Raw genomic sequence first — 20,207 nt, 5'->3', positions numbered from 1 at the left:
GCAAAACTTCATTCAAAAACAACAAACAAACAAACATTGTACTAAGTGAAAGGAACCAGTCACAAACGGCCACATATTATATGATTCCATTTATGTGAAATGCTCTGAATAGGCAAATCCTTAGGGACAGAAAATAGATTAGTGGTTGCCAGGGGAGGAAGAAATTGGGAGGCATGAGGTTTCTAGAATTAGACAGTGGTGATGGTTGCACAGTCTTGAAAATGTACTAAAAACCACTGAATTGTTCATTTAACAGGGACAAATTTTATGTATGATGTGTAAATTATGTCTCAATTTCTTAAAAAGTAGATCTGTGTGTTGTCATATATTCTATGTCCAGAAAACTTCTTTACTTTTTACATAAAATAATTTAAAAATTACCAGAGCAGTATATGTCAACTACATTTAAAAAATTACAGTAAAGACCTGAATGTTTTTGCTGAAACTCTATATTCTAAAACTGACAAAAAATAGTGTACACGATAGATAACTTCTTTGTCATATTTCTCTATTCAAAATCTTGTGAATATTTGTATTTCTCAATATGTTATTGCCAAAAGATGTATATTTTTATTTTTTGCTGTACTGGCACAAATTTGGGTTACAATGTCTTCTAAAATGTTAAAATAAAAATGGCATTTTTGTTAGTTTCTCATAATAATAGCTTTATGGCTAATTTCGAAAGACCCTATTTGTAAGTTTTCAAAGATACATTTTAAGAATTGGACATTTTTGTATATGTTGCTAAACATTAGCTGGCATGGCTTTAGAATTAAATATTATTATTATATGGAAATTCATGAAGAGACAAATACTAGAGAAGTTAAGATAAGGTGAGAAGATGTTTTCAGGGACCAGGACATATAATTTAAATTCAAAAACTTCTGGAAAATATAGAAAAGTATCTGCTTTGCTGCAAAATAAATTTTCCCTAATTTTTTTCAATTTATTTAAGGCAGCAAGATATATATTTTACTCTTAAAATATTTAACTTGTATTGCTATGTTAATAACTTTTCAAAGTACAACTTTTCAATTTTCTAATATACCAAAGATATTCCTCCTAAATGGGTTTCTTCCTTTTTACTCATTGAAACTAAATGCAGTTCAGTTATTTGATTAGTTGATGCTAGAATTTGACCTGGAGCTTATATAATTAGAAGAGACACTAGTTTTCCTCATTTAAAAGCCTGGTTAGCATACTACGGTCTCGTTTCAGGGGAAGTCAAGCCTCTCTACTGCTTCTTTTTATAACCTTTAAGTTAATTCAGAACCCAGATAAGCCTTGATCTGAGGATGATATAACCACCGCAAGCAACATGGGGTAAGTATGCGCTTTTATATGCTTTAAGGGGCACAGAAAGGGGAAACAATTTTATAAGAGATGAAAACCCATCAATCCTTACCACATGGTGTACTAATTTAAATCCAATATATGCTAACATTTATTTAAGGTAGCCATTCAAAGAAATGACTTTTATTTAAAAGTTATGACAATTTGTAAAACATTTATTTCCTTGCTTAATTTTTATATTATGTCTTAACTGCGCTTTGCAGGTTATCAATAAACTGGAGACTGAAGTTGTTCTGCATATTAATAAATATAGTTGAAGATGAGTTAAATTTTGAGAGCAGTCTTAAAGAAAGGATGCTAGGCAGCGTAAATCTGACATGGACATGCCTCTTTGGGATTAAGAATAATTAAAGAATGAAAAAGATTAGGGATGGAGGGAGATTGGTTTATTCCTTTCTAACACAGAAAAAGAATAGGGGAATCTTCAGCATTCACTCCCCTATGTACAGAACAAAAAACACATCCTGATTGAAAATGTGTACTGATTAATTACATGGGGGCTTTATTGGTGAAACCTAATTCTAAACACTTCATGGGGCTTTGGTGTGTAATGAGAAGAACTGAGTTTCACTTAAACATTGTCTTAAGTGAGAATAGTGTTCTATTATAATTAGTATTGGAATTATGTGAGTTTTTATATGCTGAAATAGTATTCTGAATATGTAGAAATCTCTATATCACCCTTTTATATTTTTAATAGCCCCTTTTAATACAAAATCATATTGCTGTAAATGGAATAGCTATTTCATTGAAGGCTACTTCTGAAGGATTCAACATAATGATCAGAAATTTATCCTAGAGAAAAAAGTTTTTGATGCACATTTATTCTAAACATTTTTCAGAAACTGAATTAATTAATGTCTACATTTTTCATAACCATGGGCTCTGGAAATGCAATCTAAACTCATTTGAAAACTCAGAGGCTTTTGAAAGAAGATGACCATACTATTGGTTTTTTTTTTTTTTTCTTTTTTCTTTTCTTTTTTTAGACAAGGTCTCACTTTGTCACCTGGGCTCAAGCAATCCTCACACCTCAGCCCCCACAGGTAGCTGAGACCACAGGTGCACACCACCACACCCGGCTAATTTTTGTATTTTTTGTAGAGATGGGGTTTCGTCATGTTGCTCAGGTTGGTCTTGAACTCCTGATCTCAAGCAGTCCTCCCACTTCAGCCTCCCAAAGTGCTGGGATTACAGGTGTGAGCCACCATGCTCGGCCTTATTGTTAACTTTTTCTTAATTCCCTTTATTTACCTTCCCTTTTCTCTGTGTATAAGGGTGTACTTCAACATAGCAGGCCAGTAATAAACTAAGCAATGCGGATACAAAGATCAACGGATCTTCCTCCTTCCCTTCCTCTCTCCTTTCCTCCCTTCCTCTCTCCCTCTTCCTTCCTCCCTTTTTCTTTAATGACAGCAGTTCTTAACCTTTTCGGTGTCAAGAATTGCTTTTAGAATCTTCAGAAACCAGTCCACCATTTCTGCAAAAAAAAAAGTAAAATCACACAAAATTTTGCATACAATTTCAGGAGATTTACAGGTGACCTGAAACCCTATTCCTGGGACCACAGGTTAAGACCCTTAGACTTTGATTTTAGGACTGGAGTATGATTTGTTCAATATTTCTCTTTGTTTGGATTTTTATAAATGTAAGAATCTTTAAATTCATAATTCTTGCTAATCTTCTCAAGGACAGTGTGGAAGATTCCCCACCCGCCCCCCACACAATTTACATGAGTGTGAAACACAGTTTAACCAACATGCATCACATTACTGCTGCTGGGCCCCAAGGACTTGACTAATCACTTGTGCCTTTTGAGAGTGCCGGGAATCACCTTGGGAGTCATGGAAGGAAAAAAAACCCTCATTATGTTATTTGTAAAGCACTTTGAATGCCCCAAATAAGATGAACGAAACAAATCATAAATGCTAATATTACAGAGAGCACTCTTCTGATTGGTATGTTCATGATTATTTTGTTGTCTGTTCATGCCTTTACTGACAAAAAGACAGGGTAGTAAGTATTAACATCTGTTTGAGTCTTCCTAAAATAATCAGAAAAATAAAGAAAAAGTGGCAGCTAATCGGATTCTCAAATTTATCCATTTGAGGAAATCTCTAGAATTTATTTCCTGAGAATGAGGGAGTAGCTGTTTTGGATTTGTCTTTGGGGCCTACTTATCTCAAATGATTTGAGGGTATAATTCCCTTATATGGGGCAATGCCAGCCCTTTCCACCTTTCCCCAGGCTATGCTGGCATGGTTTTAGCAAGCAATGAAGAAGCAAATACTGGAAAATTCTTACGCTCTCTAAAAAAATCTCCTCCTCGTAATTTTCCCTGGGTTTTTTATGGAGTGTGTGAGTAGGTGGGGTGGGTAGAGATGATGCCTAAAGGTGGGTAAACAGATAACTGGGGAAAAGTAGAAAAACCTAACTGACATCTGCTAAGTACCATAACACCCGGGCAAAGGATGAACAATGGGAAAGAAAGGATGGTTGTATTTCTTTTTTGAGATATTTTTAAATGTGCTTTCCCCATCTCCTAGCAGAGTTAGTCAGTGCACCCCCAATTGACAAAAACAAAAGTTAAGGCTCTGCTAAAATTGTAGAACCAACAAGTTCATTATTATAGCATATTCAGCCTCCTTTTAGTCTCCTGGTTCAAATAAGTTAGAGTAATTTTAAAAATTATCTTATGACATATTTCCTCCTTCTGAATCTGAGAGTGACTATCCAACTCTTTTTCTTGGGTGAAGCATACATTTGGCTCATGGAGCAACCTTTGAAATGTCGCCTCTATCTGTGCCCTCCTTTCCTTTCTAAGAGTCACTTCCCTAATTCAGGTCATCATTATCTTTTACTTGAGTTATTAAAGGTGCCTGCTCACTGGCCTCTTTGCAGCTGCTCTTTCCTCTATAGTGCCACTAAGTCATCTTCTTACCAGAGATATGTGATCTTGTTATACCTCTGCTTAAACATTTTCAATGACTCATTCTCTCCACTGCAGAGCAAGCTCCAAAGAAGAGATTCAAGGCCCTCTATCTGCCCCCAATCTACCTGTCTAGCCTCACCTTCTACTCTACCTTCTTTGCTCCCTAGGGTTCCTAAATCCACCTAGGCCTTGTGCTTTGTTCCTCTGGTAATCCTTTTTTTTTTTTTTTTTTCTTTTTTTGAGACAAGGTCTCACCCTGTTGCCAGGCTGGAGTGCAGTGGCACAGTCTTGGCTCACTGCAAACTCTGTCTCCTGGGTTCAAGCAATTCTCCTGCCTCAGCCTCCCGAGTAGCTGGGATTACAGGCACCCGCCACCATGGGCTAATTTTTGTATTTTTAGTAGAGACAGAGTTTCACTATGTTGGCCAGGCTGGTCTCGAACTCCTGAGCTCAAGCGATTTACCTGCCTCAGCCTCCCAAAATGCTGGAATTACAGGTGTGAGCCACTGTGCCTGGCCCCTCTGGTGATCCCCTTTTGACCATTTCTACGTATCGTGCAAAGCCTGGCTCAAATCCTATCTTCTTAATGAAGCTTTCTCTAATCCCCACAAGGGAATTCATCTTTTCTCTGAAAATTTTAGGCACTTTACACTTTTCTTTTTCATTTGTCACAATCCATTATATGTTACAGTTATTTGTGTGTCTCATCTTCCCTTCTAGACTGGAAGCAGAAACAATGGCATCCTTTCATTTCTCCTAGCACCTGGTACAATGCCTTTTATGTGGTATATGCTTATTAAATACTTGTTGAATGCACGTGAACTCTGTTTAAACCCCTAAAAACTTAATTTTAGCCAAACTTTCTTTCTTTTTTTCCCAAGTGAGTTGCCTCATTTTCCCGGTTTCTATCTGAAGAGCTCAAATGAGTGAGTAGTATCTAAAATGTAGGCAATTCAAGGGAGATAGGGCACAAACAAGGGCTGGAGGGAAGACTTCTAAAGTCTGAAGACTGAAGACTGAAGACTGTTGTTAATAAGCAGAAAGCACACATAGGCTCCAAGGAAATATAAGAAAACTTTCCAGAATTAAAAATCGTTCTTGCCAGGCTGGCTCACTCTTTTGATCCCAACACTTTAGGAGGCCGAGACACTGGGATCATTTCAGCCCAGGAATTTGAGACCAGCTTGGGCAACGTGGCAAAACCCCATCTCTACCAAAAACAAAAAACAAAAAACAAAAAAATTAGCCAGGCATGGTGGCATGCACCTGTAGTTCCAGCTACTCAGAGGCTGAGGCAGGAGGATTGCTTGAGCCCGGGAGGTCGGGGCTGCAGAGAGCCACGATCACACCACTGCACTCCAGCCTGGGCTTCAGAGAGAAAACCTGCCTTTAAAAAAAAAAAAAAAAGTTGCTTTTGGGCTCTGGATAGCTTCCTAGAACACCAGCATATCAGTAAAGATTGAGTTAATCTGTATATGCTGGGGGGGAGAAAAAAAGAGGAAGAATAGAGGCTTAAACAAGCTAGAAGTGTATTTCTCTCTTACATTAAAAACAAACAAACAAACAAACAAACAAGCCCACAAAGGTAGGCAGTCTAGTGCTGTTAGATGAGTTCCTTAGTGAGAGGCCCCCAGGTTCCTCTCATCTTGCTCTTCTGCCATCCTTAGTATATCACCTCTTGGTCCAAGACAGTTGCTAGGTCTCCACCTATCTCACTGATGTTCAGCCAGCAGGAACGAGGAATGGGGAAAAAAGGTGTGTTCTCTCTTTTAGGAGACTTCCCAGTGGTCACTCAGTGTTTCTACTTGTATTGCATGGGTAGAAATCTAGTCTCATGGTTACACTTAGCTGTGAGGAAGAGGGGAATACAGTCTTTTAACTGGGTTTCCAAAAAAAGAGGAGAATGAATACTGGGTGGCAACTAGCAGTGTCTGTCAGAGCCAGTATCAGGCCTTACATGGCCTCTTATATTCCTTTAGACAAAGTACAGCATTATGTACAAAAGTAATCTTTTAAGAAAAAAAAAATCAGTAAAATTAAAGGAAAAAAAGAGCAAGCCAAGCTGGGAATAAACAGATTCACCCAGAATAAAGGCCTCGTGATAAAGTGACAAAAGGTGACCAAGTAAGGCTTTGCCCCTCCCTGCACTCTATGTCCCAGTCTCCCTCCCTCCAGGCTTCGTGTCCCTGAATCTTCACATCCACACTGTGAGGCAAGTATTACTATTACTAAGCCAATCATACAGGTCAGGAAACCGAAGTCCAGGAAGATTCAGTGAATTGGCCAAACTGCCCGTACTGCAGCAAAAATTATATAAATCACAGAATGTTTTCTAAATAGATTTGTTCTTAATTTTGAGTATAGATCACTTCAATTGGCGCCTAAAGAAAAGCCTATTACAAACACATTTCACTTGTCACTTGAAGTAGGTGATTTAATGTGGAATATTAGAAAAGACTCTAGATTTGTGGCTTTCAATATTTTACGGTCATATCAACTGCTTTGAACTCTTCTGATTCAGCAAAGCCTCCTAAGCCATGTTGGAGTTCTCCAGCTATGTTTTTAAATACATAGAAATTTATTTTTATTAGTCCCCCAAACATATGAATACTGAGGTGATTGTACTTGCTCAATACCAAGTGACTTAAAAATTAAAAGACTAAAAGAAACAAAGACTTTTACTTTTTTACTTTATATGTTTTTTACCTATTAGAAATCTTTAACAACGGTGAATTGCATATATAATAAGAACTTTTAATTACAAAATTATAGGAAAAAATGATGGTATAAAATGCAAGGTAGCTATCATTATCAATGGCGTTTTGTTTGGTTTTTTTTACAGAACTTCTAGAGAAAACAAGAAGAAGACTTCAAAAAACATGCTGTGATGTCTCCCAGTGGAGACAGGGCACGAGGTGAGTGAAAATTGCAAAGAACTGTTTTCTAATAAGAACACAGGCAAACTGAGAACTTAGCTTAAACCAGTGATCATTATTGAAGCAGAAGTATTATAAATTTCTTTGTAGAATTTTATAACCATTCTTGGTTTGATAACCATCAAATAAACAAATTGTGAGATTACTTAATTAGCTAGCAGAAAGGGCAAATAGCCACCTTCTAAACCAGCTATGTTACATCAGACTTGATTGCGTATATGAATGCTAACAGCATTGAGACAAGAATGAACTATGCTTTTTTGTTTGTTCGTTTTGTTTTGTTTTGTTTTGAGATAGAGTCTTGCTCTGTTGCCCGGTAGTGCAGTGGTGTGATCTTAGGTCACTGCAACCTCTGCCTTCCAGGTTAAAGCAATCCTCCTGCCTCAGCCTCCCGAGTAGCTGGGATTACAGGCTCACGCCACCATGCCCAGCTAATTTTTGTATTTTTATAGAGACAGGGTTTCACCATGTTGGCCAGGCTGGTCTTGAACTCCTGACCTCAAGTGATCTGCCTGCCTTGGCCTCCGAAAGTGCTGGGATTACAGGTGTGAGCCACTGCGCTCAGCCATATTATGTTTTAATTAAGTTCTATTTTGGATGTCTTTGATGATTGTGAAAAACAGACAACATCTACTTTCCATTGAAGTGATGTATTCTGAGTTCCTACTTCATGCTGGGCTTTGTCACTTAATAACCATGTGGGCTAGGTAACTATTATGCCCACTTGACAGTTGAGGGAGCATAGGCTTAGGAAGATTAACTTTCCCAGGTCACAAAACGAAATAAGTAGCAGAGCTGGGATTGGAAGCTAGATTTCTGACACACTTAAGAAAAAAGTCTCATAATTTAAAACATTATTTTTAAATTTCAAAACCCAAAAGTGCTCATTGTAAAATAAAATACAAACGTGATCATGACAGAAGAGTTTAAGTAAGATTTAAAAGCCCATCATCCTACCCCTAACCCCATTCCTCTTTCCAAGCATAACTGCTGTTAGTAGTTTGGTATAAATCCTTCCATATCTTTCTTTTTGCCCGGCGTACTTTTCTTTTTTTCTTTTTTTGAGACTGAGTCTCACTCTGTCACCCAGGCTGGAGTGCAGTGGCACGATCTTGGCTCACTGCAACCTCCGCCTCCCGGGTTCAAGTGATTCTTCTGCCTCAGCGTCCCGAGTAGCTGGGACTACAGGTGCACACCACCGCACCCAGCTAATTTTTGTACTTTCAGTAGAGATGGAGTTTCATCATATTGGTCAGACTGGTCTCGAACTCCTGACCCAGTGGTCCGCCCGCCTCGGCCTCCCAAAGTGCTGGGATTACAGGCGTGAGCCACCATACCCAGCCAACCCAGTGTACTTTTCATAGTACACTCGGCAAGAGAAAGATATGGAAGGATTTTCACAGTATCACACTTGAACGTATGAAAAATATCCATACTTTTCACAGTATCACACTTTCTATCCACTTAAATAAAAAAACAGAGGAAGTTGAATTTACTATATATCTTTACTAGAATAAGCAGCTACCTCTAAACAATAACTGAAATGTTCATTCAGCTAATATTAGGCATCTATCTGTAGAAACTCAAAGAACTCTAGAACTCACTCTCTGTTTCCCAGGGAATCATAATCTAGTGCAGTGATTTCTAAGTTTATTTTTGAGAGAGTAATTATAGACTCCTTTGAGAAACTGATGTGAGCTCTGAACTCTTTCCCAATAAGAAAATGAACCTATAAAATTTTGCCTATAATTTAGAGGATTTGTGGAAACCTTGGGAGTATGGATCCCTGATCTTGTAGAAGTGAGACTTTTAAATTTATAGTTTGATAGAAATACTATAATGGAAGTGTAGACAAGATGCCATACCACAGCACAGAAAAACAGGGCTGAACTCTCCTGGGTCATATCAAGAAAGCCAGGGAAGAATGACATTTGCACAAAATATTGAAGGACGCTAGGAGTTTGACAGCTAGCCTGGTGCAGGGGAAGGATGTCCACAGAGGGAACAGCCCCAGAGGCTAGAATGGATGGGGAACCATGACTGTCTTCGTGATAGAAGCCCAGTATGTGCATGGGAGCGACTAAAGATGAGTCTCCAGAGCTGGGCAGAAGCCAGAGCACAAAGGGGTTGGTCCGTTGGGTTGGGACATTTGAACTTCAGGAGTCACGGAACGATTTTGATCAAGACTTTCATTGGTAGGCAGAAAGTCTATATTAGTGCATGGCTAAATAAATCATCATGAGAATAATAATTTGGATGATGGAATAAGGTATAAAAAGTAGACGAGACCACTTGATTCTGATTTTGGAGGGGATCATTGACTAAATGATATATTATTTAAAAAGATATATTGCTAAAATCAAATGGAATTGATTGGAAAGCCATTGCTTTTACAAAGGAAGTTGGGAGAATAAAGTTCTGAAACTGTATGAGAAAAAAAGGGTGCATGTCAAACACAAAGTTTGGGCAGCACATTGACTCCTTGGCTGCAGTAAGTCCCATGCACAGGCAAGCTAGTATCAGTCACTCAAGGTGGATCGCTCACTCCTGATTCAGCCACTGTCATGCCCTCTGCTGTCTTCCAGGCACTCCAGATGGGCCACGTGACTTCCCATTGACCCTTCCACCTACAACTAGCAGGAAAGAGAAAGAGGGTACAGTGGGTCAGGTTTTTAACATCTCTATATTAAGCACGTATTGCTTTTATAATTGAGATTTTAAAGCAATGTAGTATAAAGCAAGGCTTGCAGATAACATCATAGCTGATTCATTTCTATTTGGCTGTACTTAACCTAATATACTTTTAAAAAGGAAAATATTAGTTTTACATCCTGCTTCTTGGCACTGGCTTCATAAAGTCTCAAGGATATTTCACTTGATAAATACATCTTATTTATTATTCATTTAAATTTTTTACTTATCAGATACTGTAAAGATTTGGAAGAGTAAAGTGTGCATGTATTGCATATGCTATTTTATGTGTATAATGTATCTTATAAAACATTTTTGAAATACAAAGAATCATTTGGTCTTTGCCAAAGGGCAGTGCTCTGAAAGATTCTCAGACATGTTTAAATAGTGAGCTTTGTTAAGCCAAAATTTACAATTTAGGTGAAGTAGCATTGATTTTTCCAGTTTGCCTTTTCTAACTCATTAATTTTTTTTTTAAAGAATGGTCTTCTTGCTATTAATACGAATAAATAAACTTCTGTGGTTTTTTTTTAGGGAAAGAAATAATTGATTATAAACATCTCCTGAAATTAAATTCAACTCAAACTTGTGTTGAGTGCCCACTGTGAATAGTTCCCATGTCAGAGGAATGTGAATAAATGATTTAAATGTAGTTATCTTTAAAAGTCCAGCTAATTTTGCACTCTCCTCCATAAAATATCTGATCATTAAAAAATATTTGATAATTTTTTAAATTGCTGAAAATTAAGTAAAATTGCTAGTATAAACAGTAAAATTGCTAGTATAAAGAGTAAAATTGCTACTATAAGGAGATATGCCATGTTTATCCTGAGGCTTCAAGTCCAGCACTCTAGTATCATAAGATATTATGCTCAGAGAAATAAGCCAGCACCAAGCAGCAAATACTACATGAGCTCACTTATATGTGGAATCTAAATAGTCAAACTCATGGAAGTCAAGAGTAGAATGGTGGTTTCCAGAGGCTGGGGGTGGATGGGTGAGAGGGTGGAATGGAGACACGTTGGTCAAAGGGTACACATTTCAGTAAGACAGGAGGAATACATTTTTGAGATCTATTGCATAACAGGCTGACTTTAGATAATATATTGTATATTTCAAAATTGCTAAGGGAATAAAGTTGAAATGTTCTCACCACAACAATGACAAGTATATAAGGTGACAGGTAGGCTAATTAGCTTGATTTACTTATTCTATGTTGTATACATATATCATAACATTGCACTACACTTTCTAAATATATACAATTATAATTTGTGAATTAAAAAAAGAAATTAAAAAAAGAATCATTACCTGCCAGGTACAATGGATATGAATATGAAATGGTCAGCTGGGCACGGTGGGTCATGACTGTAATCCTAGCACTTTGGAAGGCTGGTGGGGGAGGACTGCTTGAGGGCAAGGAGTTCAAGACCAGCCTGGGCAAGAAAGTGAGACCTCACTTCTACAAAAAAAAATTAAAATTAGTCTGATGTGGTGGCATGCACCTGTAGTCCTAGCTACTTGGGAGGCTGAGGTAGGAAGGTTGCTTGAGCCCTGGAGATCGAGGCTGCAGTGAGCTAGGATTATACCACCGCATTCGCTCCAGCTTGGGCAACAGAACAAGACCCCATCTCTAAAAATAAATAAGTAAATACATAGAGACTATTGCCTATATTTCCTGGCAGGAAGAAACACCAATAATGCAGTTTGAGAATGTAGCAGAAGAGGGATTGACTAATTATGACTTAGAGGATAGGGGCAAGCTTCATAGAGAAAGAGGTGCTTGAATTGAGCCCTGAAGATGAGAAGTATTTCATTAGATAAAGAAAGATATTTGAGGGATAGAAGATGGGAGGAACAAAGGCACAGAGGCATGAAAGTGTTTGGTGAAAGGCATGAACTGTGATCATCTGCACATGTATATCACATATGCTAACTACTATAAAGTTTTATTTGAATTACTCTGAAATAGAGGAACAAACCAAGTGAATTCAGCTAGTCCAGTCACTAGCTGTTACAAGTAGCAAAATCATATCAACCAATGTCTAATTGGCTACAGGGACACACCAGGAGCTCCTCCCAGACAACCTTTCCAGATTCTGATTAGAGGAGCAGTCCCATAGGATATGGGGAGGTGTGATTTGCAGAGCCGACGAGGTGGAGTTAGTGAGATGGGGTTTCTGTGATTTAAGATTAAGGTCCCATAGACAGAGCTGAATCAAGATACCTGAGGCAGATTAAAAGTCTGGCACTTGCTTGAATGGATTTTCTTTCAATATCTCACACTTGAATGAAGACAGGGTGATCTCTTCCTGGAGGAAGGGTGGAAGAGGAGGCTCCCGAGAGCAGTACTCAGCTTCCTGTCCAGGATCAATAACAGTTCAGCTCTGGCCTCACACTGGCTACACCGCTCAGCAAAATGAAAATCCCACAAGAAAACCAGACTCAGCCTTCTTTGAAGGCTGAAGGCTTTTTAGTGACCATGTGTTGCTACTCAAGCCTGCATTTAGGATACCCCACTCTCACCCCAAACACACACACACACCTGCCCTCAAGGGGCTTATCGGAGCATTTCTTTCTTTTTATTTATTTATTTATGTTACTTTTTGTGATCAGTAAAACTGCCAGAAGGAAGCATTCTTTCAATCACACAAGAGACTTTCCTTAAGAGAAATCCTGATAAATCTAGTTTTCTCCTTCTCACATTTCTGGGGATGTTTTAGCACCTCTGATAAATTGGTGCCAGGGCAGCTCCTTCATCCCGCTCTAACACCAACTTTAGGCCCAGAGTTGCCAAGCAGCTGGTTGCTGGTGGGCTCCCTTCCTACCCACTGCTGGGCTGAGGCTGTGCTGTGGATGGGAGCGCTCCATTCTGACGGCTGCAGCAGTAACCAGCTCCCGGGTAGGGCTCACTTCTGAGCTCGGTACTTCAGACCTTGGAAGCTAACACATCCCTATCCTGGAAGACCTTTACATCTGGACTCCTCAGGAGAATTCTGCATTTGCTTCTTCTCTTATCTCTACTGATCTCAGGCTAGAGCTGAGCTTCCAGCTTTGTACTAGGACCAAAATGCAAAGCATAGCAATAATCACCACTGGAGTCTTACGGTCGTTCCAGAGACTCAGCCAGCAGACTCGGAGAGGGTAAATAATTTTCCCAAGGTCAATCAGCTATTTAAATCATGGACTTGGGATTTGAATTCACATCTTCCAGACTTCAAACTCAAATTCTTCATTTCTACTCCCTATTAACAACTAGCATGAGGCCGGGCACGGTGGCTCACGCCTGTAATCCCAGCACTTTGGGAGGCTGAGACGGGTGGATCACAAGGTCAGGAGATCGGGACCATCCTGGCTAACACAGTGAAACCCCGTCTCTACTAAAAATACAAAAAATTAGCTGGGCGTGTTGGCGGGTGCCTGTAGTCCCAGCTACTCGGGAGGCTGAGGCAGGAGAATGGCGTGAACCCGGGAGGTGGAGCTTGCAGTGAGCCGAGATCGCGCCACTGCACTCCAGCTTGGGTGACAGAGCAGCCTGGGTGACAGAGCAAGACTTCATCTCAAGAAAAAAAAAAAAAAAAAAGAAAAACAACTAGCATGGTTCTTGGTGTTGCTCTCAACTGGCTGAAGTATTAGCTGAGAACAGATTAAAGTGTGTTTTTAAAAATCTCTCAAGATTCAAAGGAATAGAGTCATAATGTTGGCGACAGGCAGTGAGGTTGATATATTTGGGCAAGGCATCTAACCTGACAGCCATTTTATACCACTTACTTCTGAGGCCTGCCTCACTGAGATTAAAGACGTGTTATCTGTTTCCATAATCACCATATGTATATAAGAAATTGGGACTCTGTAGTGAATCATTTTATTTTTTCTGTCAAAACAGGAGCTTATGACTTAGCCAAGTCACTTATCCTCTCTGGACCTCATTTTCCGTATTTGTAAAGTGACAGGGCTTGGCTGGCTGATCTCTGTATAATCTTTCTGTTTAATTTTCTTTACCACTCTACACTGATTCCTTAGCTAAATATTGCAAGTAGTTATGGTGGGTGCGGTTTTGTTTCGTTTGGTCCTTCTGAACTATGAGATTGGTTTATTCATTTATTCAGCACCTATTTATTCAAGGCCTATTCTGTGCTGGACACTGGTTTAGGTCTTGGGGAATACAGAGTGAACAAAAATGTCCAAGTCCTCATGAGGTGGCACTGATAAGCCAAGATGGTCAATGAGCAAAGAAATATATAACATTATCATTTGATTGGTAAATGTTGTGGAGAAAAATAAAGCAGTGAAAGGGAGATAGGGTATAGAGGCCAGGACTCCTCTCTTATATGTATGGGTCAAAGAAGGCCTTTCTAATAAAGTGACATTCAAGCAGAGACCTTAGATCTTTTTTATCCTTGATGTAGGGTAGTAGGATATTGTAAATTTGAGAAGATTCTGAAGTTGCCAAGAGATAGGAAAGAAATAGGCCTTGGTGGAGATAAATCATAGCTTGAGGTTCAACCTAGCTCTTCTTCCTCATATCCCTTATAGCCCAGGATTTCCACAAATGAGCTTCTCTGGGCTTCTTTGATTCCAAACAGTCTTTTAACATTTTAATGACTTCTCAAGTGTGTTGCATCTACTTATTTATTTAATTTTTACCAATGGGCAATTAACAGTACATTAAAAATACTATGATAACTGAATTTACAGGATTTTAAGAAGCAGGGATCTGTTTTGCATGTGAATTTTACATCCAGATTTATATCACACGCTAAAGGAGGGGCCTAAGCTAAAAAATGTATAGGAAGAAGTTAAAGATGCAAGGACTAGGCTGGAAATACTATTTTCAAAGGGATGGATTTTTTTTTTTTTTAAGATTTATTCTGCATCTACTGGCTCATTCAAAGCCCATCACATAATTTGTTTTGGAGACAGGAGCATCCAGGAGCAGATGAATGGCAGACACTAGGGGACAAAGGCAAGCCCTCCAGGTGTTAAGAGGAAAGAAGTGGGCAAACACCAGGCAGTAAGGATTCTGAGGTGCATTCCAAAGTGGGTGAAGGAAGAAAAGGATTGAGTTTGCTTCTAAATTTTAAACACTAGAATCTAATATATATAACAAGGACTAAGCTATTGCAGATCATCCTATTTTATGACCCTATAACTCTGCAAATGCCCTTTAGGGCCTAGATAGAACACTAAATCCTTTTGTTCTATTACCCAGTCTGGATTTTCTTCTACCAATTATTTCTCCTTTAATCTCTACATCCATGATTTTTAGATGCGAGAACACCTTATCAATGAATTATCAATAATTCATTAATTGAGGGGGATTATTTGCTAGATAGTTACCACTGCCAGTGTTTAGGACAGTTTAGTGTCTTTGTCAACAAACCTTTATTGAACTTCTACCCTATGTTAGAATTTATCCTATGTACCAGGGATAATAAGAGGTGGAAAAAATAGCCTCTTTTCTCAAAGAAGTTTACAATTAACTTAGAAAATGAGATTATTTACGTAAAATGAATAACAGTAGAAAAATTTGTTTTGATTCCTATTGAGTTTTACAGTTATTCCAAGAAAGGAAGGATAATTTCCAATTGGATTGAAGGGGGAAAGTTCTAGAGAGGGAATGGGCCTACATTACACTTTGGAGAATGAGTAAGGATTTGTCCATTGGAGTGGGATGAGCAGGGCAGACCAGGCAGCAGGGAGAAGGAGAGACAAAGTAGAAATGCAAGTGGCAGAGAAGGCTGAGGCAGCTGGCAGACCTCCTACACATCAGAAATGAGGCTGGAGGGGCAGGCCAGGGATATTGTGGAGGACTTTCAGATCTCGATTTTATTTTATGAAGATGAAAAAACAGGCCGGGTGCAGTGGCTCACTCCTGTAATCCCAGCACTTTGGGTGGCTGAGGCAGGCAGATCACCTGAGGTCAGGAGTTCGAGAACAGGCTGGGCAACATGGCAAAATCCCATCCCTACTAAAAATACAAAAATTAGCCAGGCGTAGTCGTGGGTGCCTGTAATCCCAGCTACTCCTGAAGCTGAGGCAGGGAGAACTGCTTGAACCTGGGAGGCGGAGGTGGGCAGTGAGCTGAGATTGCACCACTGCACTCCAGCCAGGGAGACAGAGCGAGACTTTGTATCAAAAAAAAAAAAAAAAAAAAAAAAAAGGAAAAGAAGAAAAAGAAAAGAAAACGCCTATTGCAGTTTTTGAGCAGGAACAAAAGATCATGTAAGTGACATTTAAAGGAAAACAATCTACTAGCAGTGAAGAGGATGGATGAACTAACTGGGATGCTCCTAGAGACGTTTAGGCATGAAGCAGTCAGGGCTGATCCAAAGAGGTGACAAAGAAAAGCAAAGGAGAAAATGAAAGACACCTTAGCAAGGAAGACTCGTAAGGATTTCACAGCTGGTGAATTTTAGGATGAGAGGCAATCATTCCGAGGTCTTGAGAGTGGGTCAGTGGTGGTGCTAGTGGCAGAGCTAGTGGAACCTGAAGGGGGAGCCTGGAAAGGTTAAAGATACCAATGTGATTTCAACAGACTGAGATTCAGGTGACCATGGAACAGCCCAGTGACATTATTCGTTGGAAAGAAATATAAGGGTGACCAAGGACATTCATTTAGCCGAAAAAAAAAAAGCCAGTTTTGTTTCCTTTCCTTAAAGACCTGAATACTAAAACATAGGTAAAACTGCACAGTGAAAATACTAGTGATGGAGAAATGATGAACTGTTTAGCATAATTTCAGTTTAGGGTAAGGTGATGATTTGTTTCGATTAAACAAAAGAACAGTTACAGAAGGCTTTGGGGGCTGGAGGGCTGGGGAAGGGAGGCCATTGGTTGTGATATCACCGTGTTACCACACTGCTGAGTGATATTTGGAATTACCCTGTTAAATTTTATCCTCAGCATTTTAGAGCTACCAGGACTTTGAAACCCTCCTTATACTACAGATGAGGAAATGGAAGCCCAGAGAGAGTGCCTGGCTTTCCTAAGGCCCCACAGTAAGAAGTCAGTGTTAGATCTCAGTCTAGTATTCTATTCCCAGACTGTATGGGCCCGCAGGTGCCCTGCCTTCCTGACTCTTTGAGGAACCCTTTTATTTAGTTCTACAGCAGGAAGCCTGATGAAAATTTTCATAGATTGCATTATCAGAAATCAAAATGGAAGACCCTCTGAAGAGCATTAAAGGCAGGAAATGGTGTGGGGCAGCGTGTGAGCCCTGTTAGATCAACTTGTCTTCAGGTGAAGGAATCATTTTCCAGTGGCATCAGAACAAGATGAAATGAGCAAAATCTGCACAGGGACTGACTGCCTTACAGAATGCTTAAGCAGCCCTAGAATAGACTTCAAGTGAGGTTGTTCAGTGTCTTTCCTCACATACTTTAAAAAATGCTGAAGAAGCCAGGTGTGGTGGCTCATGCCTGTAATCCCAACACTTTGGGAGGACCAGGTGGCCAAATCACTTGTGCCCAGGAGTTCGAGATCAGGGCAACATGACCTGGGAAACATGGTGAAACTCCATGTCTACAAAAAAATACCTAGGAGGTGGAGCCAAGATTGTGCCAAGATTGAGCCAAGATTGTGCCACTGCACTCCAGCCTGGGTGACAGAGCAAGACTCTGTCTCAAAAAAAAAAGAAAAAAGAAAAAAATTCTGAAGAACAGGATTGCTATCTAACTATCTGGGACAAAGGAGAAGTATGTAATTCAGTTTGGAGGTAGGGGGATGGAACACTTCTCTTTTTTTTTTATTAACTTATTCCTGTCCCAACTTGTTCCAAACAAGGAAATTGAAATAATGCAACAATAGATTGAGGAATCAAAAAATAGCTTCTTAGCAAAACTAGCCCCAGCATGTTCTGGTCTCCTTATGGAATGTCTCTAGCCCTTTTCTCATTGTTCCAAACTTTTCAGATGTGGTAAAAATGTACTAATTTGTGGGGTTCAGTATGCCTTAGCTCTAGGGAGGGCATGTATGAGGTAAGCTGGAATTATAAAAGAAATAATCAAACTAATGATGAATTTACACTTTTCATTGATCAACAAAAATGTTGACTCTTTCCCATATCTAGGCTTCTGCTGCTGGACTTTGTGATAATAATCGGTTATAAGATGAGACTTGGCTGGGTGCAGTGGCTCATGCCTGTAATAATCCCAGGATTTTGGGAGGCCAGGGCAGGAGGATCGCTCGAGCACAGGAGCTTGAGACCAGCCTGGGCAACATGGTGAAACCCTGTCTCTACAAAAAAAAAAAAAGAAAAAAGGTCTGGGTCTGGTGGCAGCTACTCAGGCAGCTGAGGTGGGAAGATTGCTTGAGCCTGGGAGGTCAAGGCTGCAGTGAGCCATGATTGCACCACTGCCTGGGTGACAGAATGAGACCCCATGTCTCAAAAAAAGATGATCCTTGGTTTAGGTGAGGAGAGCTGACAGATGACAATTGAGAAGAATGGCCAAAGCAGGCTTCATGAAGGGTATAAGACATGAGTTGCCCTTTGAGGGTTGAGCAAAACTTGGTTGACAAAGAGCAGAGGGTTGTAGGACCGAGATCCCCAGGTAGGAATGCCTAAGGCCTGTGAGTGGACTAGTTCTGTAGGGGAAAGTGCTGTGGTTTTAGTACCCAGGGACCATCGCTGACCCCTGTCAAGTATGCACGGGCTGTGGGCTATTTTTCTAACTGAACTCATCCATTTTCAAGGTTTGACTATGATTTCCAACTTTTGAAGGCTTTGCTCACTGGGAGTCTTTGTTCACTGGGCAGTAGTGGGAAATTATAGTCATTCTGAAGATTGGATTGTACTCTTTTTCTCCTTTCTAGCTGTTCTGAGAGCACCAAAGGCAGCTCCAAATTGGATGTCATTTCATCTGAACTATGAAAAAAATTCTCCCAGGAGGGGCAGCAGTAACCTGGTTTCCCCTCTCACCTAAATTAAGCTTTGGTGACTGACGATCCGTTTCACAAGGTACTACTAACTCAGCCACCTGGTTCAGATCTTGGGAGTCCTGCCACTGCCTGTGATTTAGCAGAAGGAACATTTCCTGAGGACTAAAGTTTTTCCATGTTAATGTACCCCTCTGCAAATCAGGGCCATCTCTAGGACTGGAGGGAGTTGTCTCTGGAGCTCAGGGTTCTTTCCCTCCAGCGTTTCCCAGGAGAGCACTGTTGTCCTTCTTTGTCTTTCCTTCCTATCAATTGGGACTTACTTAGTGAAAGTATAGTGACAGTCACTTTATTGTCTTTTTAAGTAGATATTTACATTGTACTGGGGCTCTCTGCCTCTTGCACAGTGTCTCTGGGAGGATTTTTTTTTTTTTTTTTTTTTTTTTTTAGACAATGTCTCACTCTGTCATCCAGGCTGGAGTGCAGTGGCACAATCATGACTCACTGCAGCCTTGACCTCCTGGGCTCAAGCGATCCTCCCACCTCAGCCTCTCAAGTTGCTGGGACTACAGGTGCATGCCAACATGCCTGGCTAGTTGAAAAAAAAAAAAACCTTTTTGTAAAGATAGGGTCTCACTATGTTGCCCAGATTGGTCTTGAACTCCTGGGCTCAAATGACCCTTTTGCCTCAGCCTCTCAAAGTGCTGAAAGTTATAGGCTTGAGCCACCGTGCCTGGCCTCCAGGAGGCTTTTAACTTCCACTCAGATGAATCCAGGGAGAGAATCTGTATGAAAGATTGAGATTAAAGAGAGTCAAATCAGGATAAGAAAAGAGATGAAGCATATCTTCCCTGACCAGACACAGAGGCCATGAGACATTCAGGCTCACGAAATCTGGTTCTGACATAGTTAAGTAGGTCAAGTATTAAAATGAGTCAGAAGAGCCCCTGGAAGTGACTTTCAGCCCTGATCTGAAACTTTTGATAAGTTTTTATGTCTTCAATGAGGCATTTTTAAACTTAAAATATCTCTGGCCAGTGGTTGGTTTTGTGTGTGTGACAGCATGCTGATGTTCTTTTTTTCTTGACTGATGTAGACACATATTAACTCTACCAATTTACTCTATCCTGACTGATCTTAGGTGAACAACAACAAAAATTAACATGCCAGTGGAGTGAGGATGGAAGGATCTTTGTTATTTCACTTCTGAGCCTTCTGTGCTCCTGAGCTATGGAATTACCTATTCTCTGTGCTTTGCTCCTGTTCTCACTGGCTCTGGGCACTTTGGCATTGCTGGCCGTGATGAACATCACTACAGTTAGTTTTGGTGTGGGACCATTTACTAGGAGAGCCTGCTCTCTCTTGGTTTTTCAAGCCAGGGAGTGGGAACAAGGGGATATATTTCTGCCAGTGGAACT

General features: G+C 40.0%; 1 protein-coding gene across 4 annotated transcripts in view; it reads left to right on the top strand.

Annotated features, from left to right (window-relative positions):
• Positions 1–1,211: 1,211 nt before the first annotated feature.
• Positions 1,212–20,207, top strand: part of ARHGEF33 (Rho guanine nucleotide exchange factor 33) — an 84,244-nt gene continuing 65,248 nt past the window's right edge. For 2 of the 4 annotated variants that reach the window (XM_525737.9, XM_054678358.2), the window contains exons 1-2: positions 1,212–1,323; positions 7,128–7,200. The gene's annotated coding sequence lies outside the window, so the exon portion shown is untranslated. The remainder of the gene's footprint in view (positions 1,324–7,127; positions 7,201–20,207) is intronic. The other 2 variants (XM_054678357.2, XM_054678359.2) reach the window with 1 other exon arrangement.

This window comes from Pan troglodytes, chromosome 12, assembly GCF_028858775.2.
Source record: "Pan troglodytes isolate AG18354 chromosome 12, NHGRI_mPanTro3-v2.0_pri, whole genome shotgun sequence".
Classification (NCBI taxonomy): domain Eukaryota; kingdom Metazoa; phylum Chordata; class Mammalia; order Primates; family Hominidae; genus Pan; species Pan troglodytes.
The sequence above is the reverse complement of the archived record's forward strand: the minus strand, read 5'-3'. Positions and strand labels throughout refer to the sequence as shown.